The following is a 14,242-nucleotide window of genomic DNA, read 5'->3' as shown; positions in this document are numbered from 1 at the left end:
GTCCCCGATTGAAATGGAAGACGGTGGTTGGTGGTCATTTTTCACTCTGTGACAACAAAATCCAAGGCCCAGCCCAATGCTGTTGCTTTGGGAGACCCTAACTACAGTGTCTGAATTTACAGACACCCGTGAAAAGTCTCTGGGGCCTCAAGGTCACATCAAGTCAAAGAAGTCTTCTTTGCAGCTGTGAGCGCAGTCAGGCAGCCAAGGAGGAACTGCCCACACAGCTCCTGGTTCTTCCCTCCTTTCTGAACTGTGTTTTGACGTAGCAAATGGCTTAGGAATAAAGGACGGTTTTGCTTACCACCACCAGCTTCCAGAGGCCGAGATGGTAGCTGGAACCCAGGCCACAGGGGAGAAGAAAAGACGGCAAGACGGCGGACCTTTGGGTCGGTCTCTGGTGAGCTCTAACCTCATTGGTCCCTAACACCATGTCTGTGCCTGACTTGAGTGACACTGATCAGTGTCACGGAATCTGATGCTGTCATCAGGAGCCCCACCTCTTTTGGAAGAGCAGGCCTCCACCTTTACTTTAACCTCACCACGAATGCCGTCCTCCCTGCCTTCACAGCCACAACAGAGAAAGACGCACCAGCTTAGCACCGCCTAGGAGCCCTGGGGTGGGGGGATAGGGCTGGAAGTTTCCCTTTGCCACTGCAGGGGTGGCATGTCTGCACTTGCCCTTTCTCCAAGCTTGTTGCTCACTCTCAGCGACAGACGATCAAAGCTGAGCGAGTCAGGGTCTCCCCGGGACCCAAGGGACCTACGTAGCAACTTACCAGATGGGACCAGAGACCCAGTGGAAGAATCCATGGGCATCTACCATTGCTTGGCTCTGCTTCCTGATTCAGCCTTCCATACCACGGGAGTCTGACTCAAGATTTGTCACCTGTGAAAAGTCTGTGAAAAGACACATATATAAAAAATATATATAATATAAATAATTATATTAATTAATATATTAATTAATTAATATATATTTATTAATTTATAAATTATTAATTAATTTATTTATTATATAAGTGTATTAATATTTATTAATTTAATTTATATTACTTTATAAATTATTAATTAATTTATTTATCAATATATTTATTATATAAGTTTATTAATATATTTATTAATTTATATTAATTTATAAATTATTAATTAATTTATAAAATATAAATAATTATATATAATATATATATAATATATTTATATTTAAATATAATATATTTAAAAAATAAGTTCCCCCAGAATCCACTTAATACTGAGGATGATACCAATTTTTCAAGAAAGGAAAGCCAGTACTCTTGGTGTGCTATCCATCTTGCTTAAGATACAAAAGGAATATGCGATCTATCATTGGGTCAGCAGAACTTGCCATCTTTGGGCCAAAATACGAATTCCCTTGGGCTAGTAAGTCTACAACCAATCAAGTCAGGAAATTAAAAAATCAGTTAAACTTTTTACTTGACCGAGGCGTCGGGCACATTCATTCAAAACAATCAAACTACTACTCCTGAGAAGATACATACACGATTCCTCTGAGAATTTGATCCCTCATATCTCCATATCTCTAGTAAAATTAGAAATTCTTGGACTCAGAGCCCATCTATGTTGCCTAGTTTTTAATCTCTCCAACTTCTGGCAGAGTGTGAGGTGTGCGGTAAATTGTCTTAAAATGCTTTTTGCTTCCTGGAAAGTGAAATGCTTGGTCCCAAGATTTTACCGCAATATTCCATACCCAGGAAGGGACTCTAAAACTGAGTCTGGATTTTATTGTAAGAAAAGTGACATTGGTAAGCGGGTTATTAAGCGGCAAATGAGGTCACATTTTTACAACACAACTCTTTTCCTTCAATGTTGTGGGTATGTAACAGTTCTCCTCTTTGCTAGTTACTTAATGCCTTTAATTTGCAGAACTTTTTCATGGTCTAATTGGCACCTTCATTGGAAACATTATAAATCTTTTTTTCTCAAAGGAGCAATAGCTTTAATAATGGAATAAAAGCACTGCAACCAGAAACATACTTCCTCTCCCTTTCCTCATGTCAGGAAGCCCTTTAGGGTACATGAACATGAGTCATCGTATTATGCTTTATAATGAGTATTTTTCTCTCTTTTTTTCTCCTCTAATGGGACAACATTGCTTGTAGCCTCAATCAGTCACAATAAGATGTAAGCAGGCCAACTCCAAACACAAATCATAGGAACAACTGTGAATAACTGCAGTAAACCACATCCAATCCTTCCTTTAATTTATGCTAACGTGACGTTAGAGCAGCACAAATGGCCATGACCAGTTTCTCGGTATATAATTTATAGAAAGTTACAACACCTCCAGCTGTAAGCACTAGCACGGCCAAGGCACTGGCTTTCAAAATCAAGCTCACTGAGTTCTTAAGAGGACAAAAGGAATCCCGGGGATGACGAAACAGGGCACCTGTGATGCTTTTTATCCCTCAATGCCCAAGGAAGACATCACAAAAGGGTCCCTTTCCCTTGGAACCCAAGTGCTTCTCAGACCCCTTCCCACACAGGAGGGCTCCAGGAAGCCACCATCACTTTACCCTAGTCGGCTTATGAGTTCAAGTCTCTTTGTCATCCCTTCCCTATATGTGTATGTAAAACTCTTTCTAGTAATGGAAATGAATTGATTTTATAGCTCATCTTTAAAAAGTTTCATTCAACCCCTGTAACTAAGATGTTATTTTCACTAATAGATGAAATTGAGGCTCGAAAACACAGACAGCTATTTTTGTTTGTGCAGAAGTCCTGCAACTTCTATAGATTGCCCAGCACATAGTAGGTGCTCAAAGTTATTTACAGAATAAATGAAAGCAGAATTAGTATTACCAACCAGAGCAAAAGATGACAAGAACCAATTATAGGGCCAGCCTTATTCCTGGATAGCATAGACAGCCACGGACATGATCTGTGTATTAGTCAAGAATCTCCAGGGAAAAAGAACCAATAGAAGATATATATGTGTGTGTATATACGTATGTACATGAGAACTGGCTCACAAGACTGTGGGCACTGGCAAACCTGGCAGGCTGCAGACCCACAGAAGAGTTGATGTCGCAGCTTGAATCCAGAGACCGTCTGGAGGCCGATTCCTTCTGCCTTGGGGGGTCCTCAGTCTTTTCTCTTTAAGCCTTCAACAGATTGGATGAGGCCCACCCACAATAATTGGCTTTACGCAGAGTCCACTGATATAAATGTGAATCTCATCTGCAAAAATACCTTCACAGCAACATCTAGGTGCAATCTGGATCAACATTCCAACAGAATTTCGTGAAATTTCACAAGCTCATTCGAAAATTTGTGTGCAAACGCAAATGGCCAATAACAGCCAAGGAAATCTCAGGAAGGAGCAAAGTGCTGTTTTCACTGCTGGGTTTTAAGTTTATTAAGAACTACAGTAAATTAAGAGAGAGGTATTTGAGCAAGGAGAGACAAATACACGGACGGAACAGGGAGAGAATCCAAAAACAGACCCACTCACGTATGGACACTTGCTTTATGACCAAGATGACATGGCAGAGTACTGGGGAAAGGATGGTCTTTCAACAAATGGTGAAGGATCAAATGCATATCCATATGGAAAAAGATGAAACTTGATTCCCACCTTATGCTATGCACAAAAATCAACTCCAAGCGGATTTTAGAACTAAATGTGAAAGTTGGAACAATTAAACTTCAACAAGTTAATATGGTGGAGTATTTTTTTTTTGATTTTTTAAAAAAATTGTCCCTTTTGACAAAGGGTGTTTATTTATTTATTTTTAAAACATCTTTATTGGAGTATAATTGCTTTACAATGGTGTGTTAGTTTCTGCTTTATAACAAAGTGAATCAGCCATATATATACATATATCCCCACATCTCCTCCCTCTTGCGTCTCCCTCCCACCCTCCCTATCCCACCCCTCTAGGTGGTCACAAAGCACCGAGCTGATCTCCCTGTGCTATGCAGCTGCTTCCCACTAGCTATCTATTTTACATTTGGTAGTGTATATATGTCCATGCCACTCTCTCACTCCGTCACAGCTTACCCTTCCCCCTCCTCGTGTCCTCATGTCCATTCTCTACGTCTGAGTCTTTATTCCTGTAATATGGTAGAGTATTATCAGGACTTTGGGAGAGGAAAAGATGTGTTAAGCAGGATACAAAAACAAAACCAAAACCCACTAATCATAAAGAGAAAACTGAAAAACTGTAATGAGTACATTAAAATTAAGAATTTTTATTTATCAAAGAACAATAAAAAACATGAAAAGGTCAGCCACAGAGTGGGAAATATAACCACAACCTATATCAACAAAGGGGTCCTATCCAGAAGATACTGAGTCATTAAGAAAAAAAAAAAAGACAACCAAGTAGAAAAATAGGCAAGAGATTTGAACAAGCATTTCATAAGAGATCTCCAAGTAGCTAATAGATGAAAAGGTGTTCAACTTCATTAGTAATGAGGAATGTGCAAATTACAACCATAGTAAGATACCTCTACACACTGCCATTTAGACATTTTAAAATGGAAAAGACAGACAATACCAAGTACTAGCAAAGATACGGAGCAAATGAAACTCTCATCCACTGTCAGTAGGAGGCTAAGTTAGTATAACCCTTGGAAAATGGTTTAGCATTATCTACTAATGTTTGATAAACTCATGACCTAGGATAGCAGTTTTACATATGTGTGTGTGTGTGTGTGTGTGTGTGTGTGTGTGTAAGACTTCTACAAGAATCATCATAGCAATGCTGTTAATAATGGTCCCAAGCTAAAAACAACACCCAAATATCTGTCAACAGAATAGATAGATATAACAAAATACTCTAAAGCAATTAAAATAAACAAACATTTGCCACTATATGCAACAACATGGAAGAATTTCACAATCTTAATGTTGAGTGGAAGAAACCAGAAGCAAAAGTCTTCATACAATATAACTCCATTTATATAAAGTTCAAAAGTAGGCAAAATTGAACTCTGGTGTTAGCAGTCAGAATTTCTGCTACTTTAGGAGGGGAGGAAAGGAAAGCACCTGAGAGAGAGGGACTCATGGAGACTTCTTGGGTGGGGATGTGGTTTTATTTCTCGATAAGGTGGTAGAGACAAGATGTGATCACTTGGAGGTGACTTATCAAGCTATATACTTAGGATTTTATGTTACACTTTAATAAAAAGAACTTTTAAATTCTTTAGCTGATTTGGTAGAAAAAGTTGAGGAAATCTGAAATAGAGAATAAACTGGCAAAGAAATTTTTTTTTCCACACACACACACATTGTATTTTATTTTTACAAGAGATAAATAGACTGACATCAAGCATTGTACATGGATGACCACAACAAAAGCAACAATGATTGCAATTACCAAACACGAAACACACTCATACTATGTCATAATATTGACATTCAGTCCAGTAATCCTCCACTGTAACAGCTCATTTACTTTGCAGTGAAAATTGATTTGTATATCTTTGCCTCTGAGTCCTTGTGGGATTTTTTTTTTAATTCAAACAGAAAGTCACAAAAATTATACTCATCCTCATCAGTTCACTCAGTCCCATGTAATTAATTTTTTTTTCATCTTGATCTTTTGTTAGCACTTTTACGAGTTCATCAGTTTTTCATTAGAGTTCTGAAAATGCTTATTCATTCAGTTCAGCAGTACAGTCAGTTACCAGAAACCTGTACTTGTCAGAGTCTTTTCCATGAATTCCTTGAAGATGAAACCCTTTTATAGGAACATATTTGCAAAAGCATCAGAGTACACCCAGAACTGTCTGTAAATGACAAAAGACTTAAAAATGACCACGGTTAAAGATTTGATGAAAGTTCATAATAATGCAGTTGACAAGGAAATTTAGTTATTTCTGAGATATACATTTTAAAGTAATAACTAGGATTATGACTTATAACATTATACCAGAACATATAAGATTTTTAGAAATAGAAAAAGCTAAGAAAGGTAAAGGATTAATCTTGAGATCGACATCCAAGTACTAAGAGTTCCAGAACAAAAGGTTATAGAAGAAAAGTGGAGGAAGAAATTATCCAAAATATTTCAATGGAACTTCCTAGAACTAAAATTCAAAGTAGCCTCCTAATCCATCAAGGCACATCACGAACAAATTTCAGAATACTGGGGCAAAGAGTAAATCCTAAAATCTTTCAAAGAGAAATAATATCCAACTTCTCCCATCCATATAGGAGCAGAGCCTTCAACATTTGCAGAGAAAACAATTTTCAGTGTAGAATTCTACACCCAGCAACACTATCAATTAGTGAAGAATAAAGACTGTTTTTGTTTTTTTGTTTTTTTTTAAATTAATAGCTACTCTATTTTATTTATTTATTTATTTATTTATAGCTGTGTTGGGTCCTCGTTTCTGTGTGAGGGCTTTCTGTAGTTGTGGCGAGCGGGGGCCACTCTTCATCGCGGTGCACGGGCCTCTCACTGTCGCGGCCTCTCTTGTTGCGGAGCACAGGCTCCAGACGCGCAGGCTCAGTAGTTGTGGCTCACGGGCCCAGTTGCTCCGCGGCATGTGGGATCTTCCCAGACCAGGGCTCAAACCCGTGTCCCCTGCATTGGCAGGCAGATTCTCAACCACTGCGCCACCAGGGAAGCCCTGTTTTTTTTTTAAGATTTGACTGCACCGCGAAGCTTGCGGGATCTTAGTTCCTTGACCTGGGATTGAACCCCGGCCCTCAGTGGTGGGAGTGCAGAGCCTTAACCACTGGACAACCAGGGAATTCCTTAAACAAGATTTAAGAATGCTCACAAGGCTAGAGTTTGCTCCCAAATAGGAAAACTGCATATTGTTTTGTTTCAAAAGTTTACAAATTCAGTGCTTGAGAAATGCAGCAGGTAAACAACAGGACTAGTAAAGTCTGTTTTTGGAGCTGTCTGCCAGCAAACAAGCAGGCCTCTGTCCAGGAAGCCTTTTCTTATGAGGGGGTTTGAAGGAAGGTTCTGTTTACATCCCACCCTGCCCTTCTCCCCTTCAACCACCCTCACCTCTTTTTTCTTGAACTTCTCATAGTGATAGAAATTGGTGGCATTGTCCTTAGCAGGACTCTTGTGGTTAGGGATGGGGGGGGACCCCTTCTCAAAGGGCAAGTGTTGGGCTCTTCTTTGCTCTCCATTTGCGGGCATTGAGTGCCTCGTGATAAGATCGGTGGGCTGCTCATAATTTACACATTGCTGGTGAACACAGAGGATGTTTCATTGTCTTTCTTCTTGTTCTGCTGCCCTGCCAACAGATGTTAGTATCCTCCGTGGAAATATTTTTTATTTCAGCATCACGTTGGAGGTCCACCTTGGGCATGCTGCTCGGCATCTGGCTGGGAGACATCTCCACGGTCTTTGCTGAGGACGCTTGCTGCACGTTCATAGAGACTGCATTCCTCAGCTTGACTTTCTGCTTTCGTGTTCTGCATCCCTTTCCTCTTCTTCAGCTCTGTCTCAAAGTTCTCCATCATGTGTGCAACCTCATGCCTTTGGTTGGTTTCTGCACGAACGACGTGCTCAAGTGGGGTCTTCCTCTTCATTGATCTCTTCTGTGCCCCTGTTCTTCAGTTTCCTTATGTCCCCACTCCTCCTGTCTTCTGAGTGGTCTCCCCTTGTACTTTCTCTCTCGCCAGCAGGACCACAGCACAGGCCATGAGCCCCCATCCCCAAGTCCTGCACCCCTCAGGGCTCCTCCAGTTTGATAAGCTTCTTTTGAGTCCAGCTCATCTTCCCACAACTCGGAGTGGGTCCACTGTGGGTGGAGAGTCTCCTTGATGGCACAGACCATGGGGTCCAGCTGCAGCAGTCAAGATATTTTTAGACACGCAAGATCTCAAAAAACAAAGACAAGACAAAAACAAAAAACAAAACAAAAAAGCCTCTCAGGCACGCTTTCCTATGAAGCTACGTATGTACTCTTTGAAAACAAAGGAATAAATCTAGAAAGAGAAAGATATTGGCTCCAGAAACCAGGGATCCAACAAGAGAGAAGGGAAGCAGTCCCCAGGAGATGCTGAAGAGAGGCCATAAGATGATCTGCACACTCGACAGGAGGGCAGAGGGGTCCAGGAGGAAGGGCTCTGTGAAAAAGAATGAAACTGACGGACAACCTCTGTTACAGTATTGAGGCAGGCTTATACCTCCAGCAGAGTCATTTAGTAACTCCAGGGAAACCATAATTTGTTCAAGAAAGAAAATATAATCAGAGCTTAATAAATAGCCAAGCTGCTGTTTACAGGGTCATAATGAAAATGCTAAATCTAAAAATGATTATGTAACTAAATTGAGTGGAAGGGAATACGAGTGTGGGAGGGAAAAGGTGTGAGTTGTGTGGGAAGAGAGTGAGACCCTGACTTTCAAAATGGCAAATGGCAATCATTTCTAAGATATTAAAATATCAAGAAATGGCAGTATAAAAACAGCTAAAGGGTCACAATGGCTGCATGGAGGATGTGAAGATTGGAGAGGGGAGGGGCACAGTAGAAGACTTCTGGTTTTCTTTTGCAGAACCATAAGCAGCTTCTGGCAGGAAAGAGGTCTTTGCAGGAAAGAGCTCTCTACAGCGGCCCCCTTTGTCTTGTCACTAACCTTACACCAGGTGCCCGTCATGCTCTACTCATCTCCGGCCCTAGCACACCTTTCACATCTTTTGACCACACAGTACCTTGCCTAACCTGTTGGTTCTTTCCATAGATCAAAGAATTAGAAATGAAGAATAAGTAATTAACAGATGACCAGATCTCTCTTCCCCAGCTTTCCCTTCAGTAATCTCGTGAACAAACTGCGTGAACAAGACAGCATCTAAAGAGAGATCAAGAGAAATCAACAAGCCTGCACACACGCCTGCACGCAGTGGGGGATGGCGACGTCTCTGACCCCCTACCTCAATGATTCACTGAGATGACTTCCCTGTTTTCCTTTTTAAAGGCTTTCATGGCTGCGCAGAATCTTCGGAGACGGTTTTTAGGAGACACTGAGTCCACCATCTCCCCAGATTGCTGGCCTTCTGATTAAAAGCAACTTCCCTTTCTACCAACATTTCTCCCTCTCTCTCTCTCTCTCTCTCTCTGTCGCTTTCTTGTATTGATTTTTGAGCAGTGAGCAGCTGCTCACTCATCCGGTAACTGAGCAGCTGTTACCGGATTCGGTAACAGACCTATTTGACATTCTAAGCCAGGAGCCTATAACCTATAAAAACCAAACAGCTGGGTGCAGGCAGCTAGGCACTGCATTGCACTTAGGTAAGTCATTTGCCTCTGGAAGAGGATACGCAAAAGTGTCCATGGCTGTGCTCGCTCGGAGAGACTGCTGGGGAAGGTTGCTTTGCTTTAGTCTTACAGGAGAAGCTGTAGCAAGAAAGACACAGGCAGGTGGGATGGGAGGAAGCCTGGACCCACTCTGCCCACCAGCTGGTGGAAGCTTGAATCCACATAAAGGACAGAAGTGGTCTTTTCTACCAGAAGGAATCACCAAAAACGATGGACTTACAAGGAGGAAAAAGCTCAAGACACAGATAGGAGTCCACATGAGAGCATCAGTTTAGGGTCTTTTCTTTGAGGGAATCTTTACCTTGTCTGGCAGTATGCCCCAACTGCAGTGGGCACTGGAGAACTCGGGCTACAGAACCCTTCCTGGGAAGGTGGCCTATCCACTTGCTAACCCACGTGTGAACTAACTAGCACAAGTCCCTCAGGTTCACCCATCGCTCACCCATCCAGGCAGCTGTCCTGGCTCACAACATTGTTGAGCCCCGGATGAAAGTGGATACATCAACGGGCCTCCCCTGGGTGTTCTTTGTTAATCCCTTGAAGGACTCTATTTCACGAGCAATTCCCAAGCTGTTTGGTACGACAAGGTTAATTAACAGAGCAGTTGTTCTTTCTGTCACTCAAGAACATTGATAACAAGAGAGGAGACGGAAGGTGAGACGGGGGTCTGGTTTCTGGTCCTGGTCCTGTCTTTTTTTTTTTTTTTAATTTTTATTATTTATTGGAGTATAGTTGATTTACAATGTTGTGTTAGTTTCAGGTGTACAGGAAAGTGATTCAGTTATACATATACGTATATCCATTCTTTTTCAGATTCTTTTCCCATGTAGGTTACTACAGAGTATTGAGTAGAGTTCCCTGTGCTATACAGTAGGTCCTTGTTGGTTATCTATTTTATATATAGTAGTGTGTATATGTCAATCCCAATCTCCCAATTTATCCCTCCCCACCTTTCCCCTTTGGTAACTGTGTTTGTTTTCTATGTCTGTGAGTCTGTTTCTGTTTTGTAAATAAGTTCATTTGTATCATCTTTTTAGATTCCACATATGGGTGATATCGTATGATATTTGTCTTTGTCTCTCTGACTTACTTCACTTAGTATGATCATCTCTAGGTCCATCCACGTTGCTGCAAATGGCATTATTTCGTTCTCTTTTATGGCTGAGTAATATTCCACTGTATCTATGTACCACATCTTCTTTATCTATTCATCTGTTGATGGACATTTAGGTTGCTTCCATGTCTTGGCTATTGTAAATAGTGTTGCAATGAACAGTGGGGTGCATGTATCTTTTTGAATTATGGTGTTCTCTGGGTATATGACCAGTAGTGGGATTGCTGGGTCATATGGTAGTTTTATTTTTAGTTTTTTAGGGAACCTCCATACTATTCTCCATAGTGGTTGTACCAATTTACATTCCCACCAACAGTGCAAGAGGGTTCCCTTTTCTCCACACCCTCTCCAGCATTTGTTTGTAGACTTTTTGATGATGGCCATTATGAGCGGTGTGAGGTGATACTTCATTGTAGTTTTGATTTGCATTTCTCTAATAATTAGCGATGTTGAGCATCTTTTCATGCGCTAACATCACACTCAACGGTGAAAAGCAGAAAGCATTTCCTCTCAGATCAGGAACAAGACAAGGATGTCCACTCTCGCCACTTTTATTCAACATAGTTCTGGAAGTCCTAGCCACAGCAATCAGAGAAGAAAAAGAAATAAAAGGAATCCAGATTGGAAAGGAAGTAAAACTGTCACTGTTTGCAGATGACATGATACTATACACAGAAAATCCTGAAGATGCTACCAGAAAACTACTAGAGCTCATCAATGAATTCGGTAGAGTTGCAGGATACAGAATTAATACACAGAAATCTCTTGCATTTCTGGTCCTGTCTTAATGAATACAGCTGTTAATTGTTCTCTGACTCAGGTTACCATTCATTTTCCCTTATAGGTTTGGACTTCCTCAGGGGAATAAATATTTTATTCATCTTTATTTTTTCTTTGATGCCTACAAAATTGCCCATAACAAAGCAAGTGCTCAGAGATATTTCTTTTTGAATTAATGAACTGAGTGCACTCAGTCCCCTTAGCAATCACATAAACATAACTGCCTCACCCCACGTGTTGAGGGCAACATTCGGGGGTACCATTGTCTTTTATTGATTCAGTTCTCTGTTGATTCTTCCTCCTCCTAACTCTATGTCCTTCTCTGTTGATTTATTTTTTCCTCTCTTGGCTCTCTGGGTCCCATTCGTTCTTTCAAATACTGCCTTGAAGCTGTGATTCTCAGCCATGTTATAACTCCCATTATGTCAAAGTCTCTAAAAATGTTCAGAACAATAACAATTTAAATTTCCATCCATTAAATTTTACATAAATAAAACATGCCTAATTTGGGTGGAGAGAAGTGGAAAAGAAGGTAGGGAATTAAATAAACAAGAGGATGTTGCAACCTCCAGAAAGTTGGGAAAGGTCTGTCCCAGAGGACCAGAAACCATGTACTTTTATTAGTACTGGGCCTGACCATCTGTAGCAGACCCTGATAGAAATAAATCTTCTTAAAGCAATATTTTTCAAGCTCTGCTGCTCACCTGGTTTTGTTCTTACTGGGTCTTGGAATCGCAATAGACATGGTCACAGAGTGGACTCATGGCTCAGGTGGTCATTTTAACAATAATCAGAAGGACTCCTAAATGCAATTATTCTGAAGTTAACAAAAAGTTGACTTTTTTTCCCCAGGAAGTAGCTGGGATGGTGTCCTTTCAATTTTTCTATATGTCACTCTCATTAAATCTAGCTATAAGGTATCTCGACTCTGGCTGGCATTGGCTGAGAACAAATGCCATGCTTTGGGGGGATGGGTTAGGTTCAAGGATAGGATCAGGGAGACTAGTTAGAGAGCTACTGCAATAAGCCACAGCAAATGAGAACAGAGGTAATGGGAGAGATCAGATGCTGGGTGTACTTTGAAGCAGAGTGGACAGGACTTGCTGATAGTTGGGATGTGGAGTATGGGAGATGAAGATTCAAGAATTTTTTACCTGAGAAACATGAAGAATGAATTTGCCATTTACTGTGATGGGAAAGGACTATGGGGGGAATGTTTCTGGATAAAAATAGTTTGGCTTTGAACATGTCAAATTTGAGAAGCTTATAGAACTGCAGGGGAGATGTCAAGTATGTGAGTGTGGAATTCAGAAGACAGGTCCAAGATGGAGAAATAAATATGCAAATCTTCCTCCTATATATGTTTTTAAAGCTGTGGGAAAGGGAGTGAGCAGAGAAAGAACAAAAGACATATTTTAAAGGACTCTTTAACAAAGGACAAAGAACTGTGGATTCCTGGGAAGCAAGTTCTTGGAAGTAGAGGAGGAGAAACTGCTGGTGAGATTGGGGCTGAGAAGGAATAGGCGGCCACAAAAGAGGTGTCCTAGAGCCCCAGGGAAGAAGTCTATGGAGAAGGCAAGAGGCGTCAAAGACGGAGACACTGACCGCTGGATTCAGCGACACACAGGTTACCTGGACGAGAGCAGAGCTCGAGGAACAGGAGGGGTGAAGGCCTGGCCAGGGTAGGTTCATGAGACAATGAGAGAAGGGGAAGAGGAAGAGGCAGGCGTTGGAACTAACTCTGAGGAACGTCGCTGGAAAGGGAAGCAAAGAAAAGACGCAGCCTGGGAGAAGGACGTGGGATCAAAGGGGTTTCCTTGGAATCGCAGTGCTGTGGTTACCATTATTGAGATGGGAGCTGGCACGGCGTGTTTATACGATAGAGGGAGAAATGAACAACAGGAGAGGGGCCTGATGGAAACGGAGGGCCTGGGTGTCACATCCAGGATGTACAGGATAGGGACAAAGGCAGGCAAAGTGGAGGACTGCATGGCGAGCTGTGCGGAAGCTCTCTTCTGATACTTCCATTTTCTCAGGGAAATAAGAAGCAAGGTCAAGAGCAGAGCGTGAAGGAGGGAAGGATGTCGGCCCTGGGAGGTCTGATGACTGCGTTAGGATTTCTTCAGGATTCTCTCTTTGCTTCTTTATTGAAAATAAAGTCCTTATAAGCTGAGTCTTTACCAGTTGATGATTTCTAGAACATTCCCTTCTCACTAATATACTCTTGAAAATGCTGCTATTTAATGAGTTCATGGGATTTTTCACGGGCAGATCTCCATTTCTTTCTCTGCTGTTGTGATGGGAATGATATTTTAAATCCTATTTAGAGGAAAAATCAACTCAGTACAACAACTCAATCCAGCAACTCTCGACAGTGCCACGTACTTCCGGCCAGGTGTCCGAGCTACGGGCTGGTCCCCATGACAGTGTCATCACTGGCTTTGTATGTAACACAATTAAATGCCTCTTGATGGCAGTAGCTGTCACTGCTGCTCTATACTGCACTTTACTGCTCAACCAACACCGGCCCAGATCACCTGGGCTATAGGAACAGTCATGGTAGTTCCCCATTGTATTTGGAGGGCCATTTGCCTTAGAGGGAAAAAGAGAAAGAAAGAAAGAAAATAAGCTCAGGTGACTTCTCCTCATTTTGTTCCTGGCTGGTTATTTTGGAGGGTAGGGGACTTCACTTTGTCTTTCTTTTTTTTTTTGAATTTTTGAATTTTATTTTATTTATTTTTCTATACAGCAGGTTGTTCACTTTGTCTTAAAGAGAAATAAAGATTCAATTTGCTCTCTATATTAAAGCCCCAATGACAAATTTTGTCAGAGACTTAAAAAGCACCCTTTAAAAAAGTAGACAATGGGGACTTCCCTGGTGGCGCAGTGTTTAAGACTCCGTGCTCCCAATGCAGGGGGCCCGGGTTCGATCCCTGGTCAGGGAGCTGGATCCCACATGCATGCCGCAACTAAGAGTTGGCATGACACAACTAAGGAGACAGCGAACTGCAACTAAAGAGCTCCCGAGCTGCAGCTAAGAAGCCTGGGAGCAGCAACTAAGGAGTCCATGTGCCACA

General features: G+C 41.5%; 1 protein-coding gene and 1 pseudogene across 1 annotated transcript in view; both read right to left on the bottom strand.

Moving 5' to 3' along the window:
• Positions 1–666: 666 nt before the first annotated feature.
• MAP10 (microtubule associated protein 10) overlaps positions 667–14,242 on the bottom strand; it is a 118,998-nt gene continuing 105,422 nt past the window's right edge. Inside the window, exon 3 of the mRNA XM_057530338.1 lies at positions 667–900. The gene's annotated coding sequence lies outside the window, so the exon portion shown is untranslated. The remainder of the gene's footprint in view (positions 901–14,242) is intronic.
• On the bottom strand, positions 7,187–7,667 carry LOC130705016 (splicing factor C9orf78-like; annotated as a pseudogene).

The sequence above is a fragment of the Balaenoptera acutorostrata genome, chromosome 16, assembly GCF_949987535.1.
Source record: "Balaenoptera acutorostrata chromosome 16, mBalAcu1.1, whole genome shotgun sequence".
NCBI classification, from domain to species: domain Eukaryota; kingdom Metazoa; phylum Chordata; class Mammalia; order Artiodactyla; family Balaenopteridae; genus Balaenoptera; species Balaenoptera acutorostrata.
Note: the sequence above shows the minus strand (reverse complement) of the source record. Positions and strands in the feature narration are given on the sequence as shown.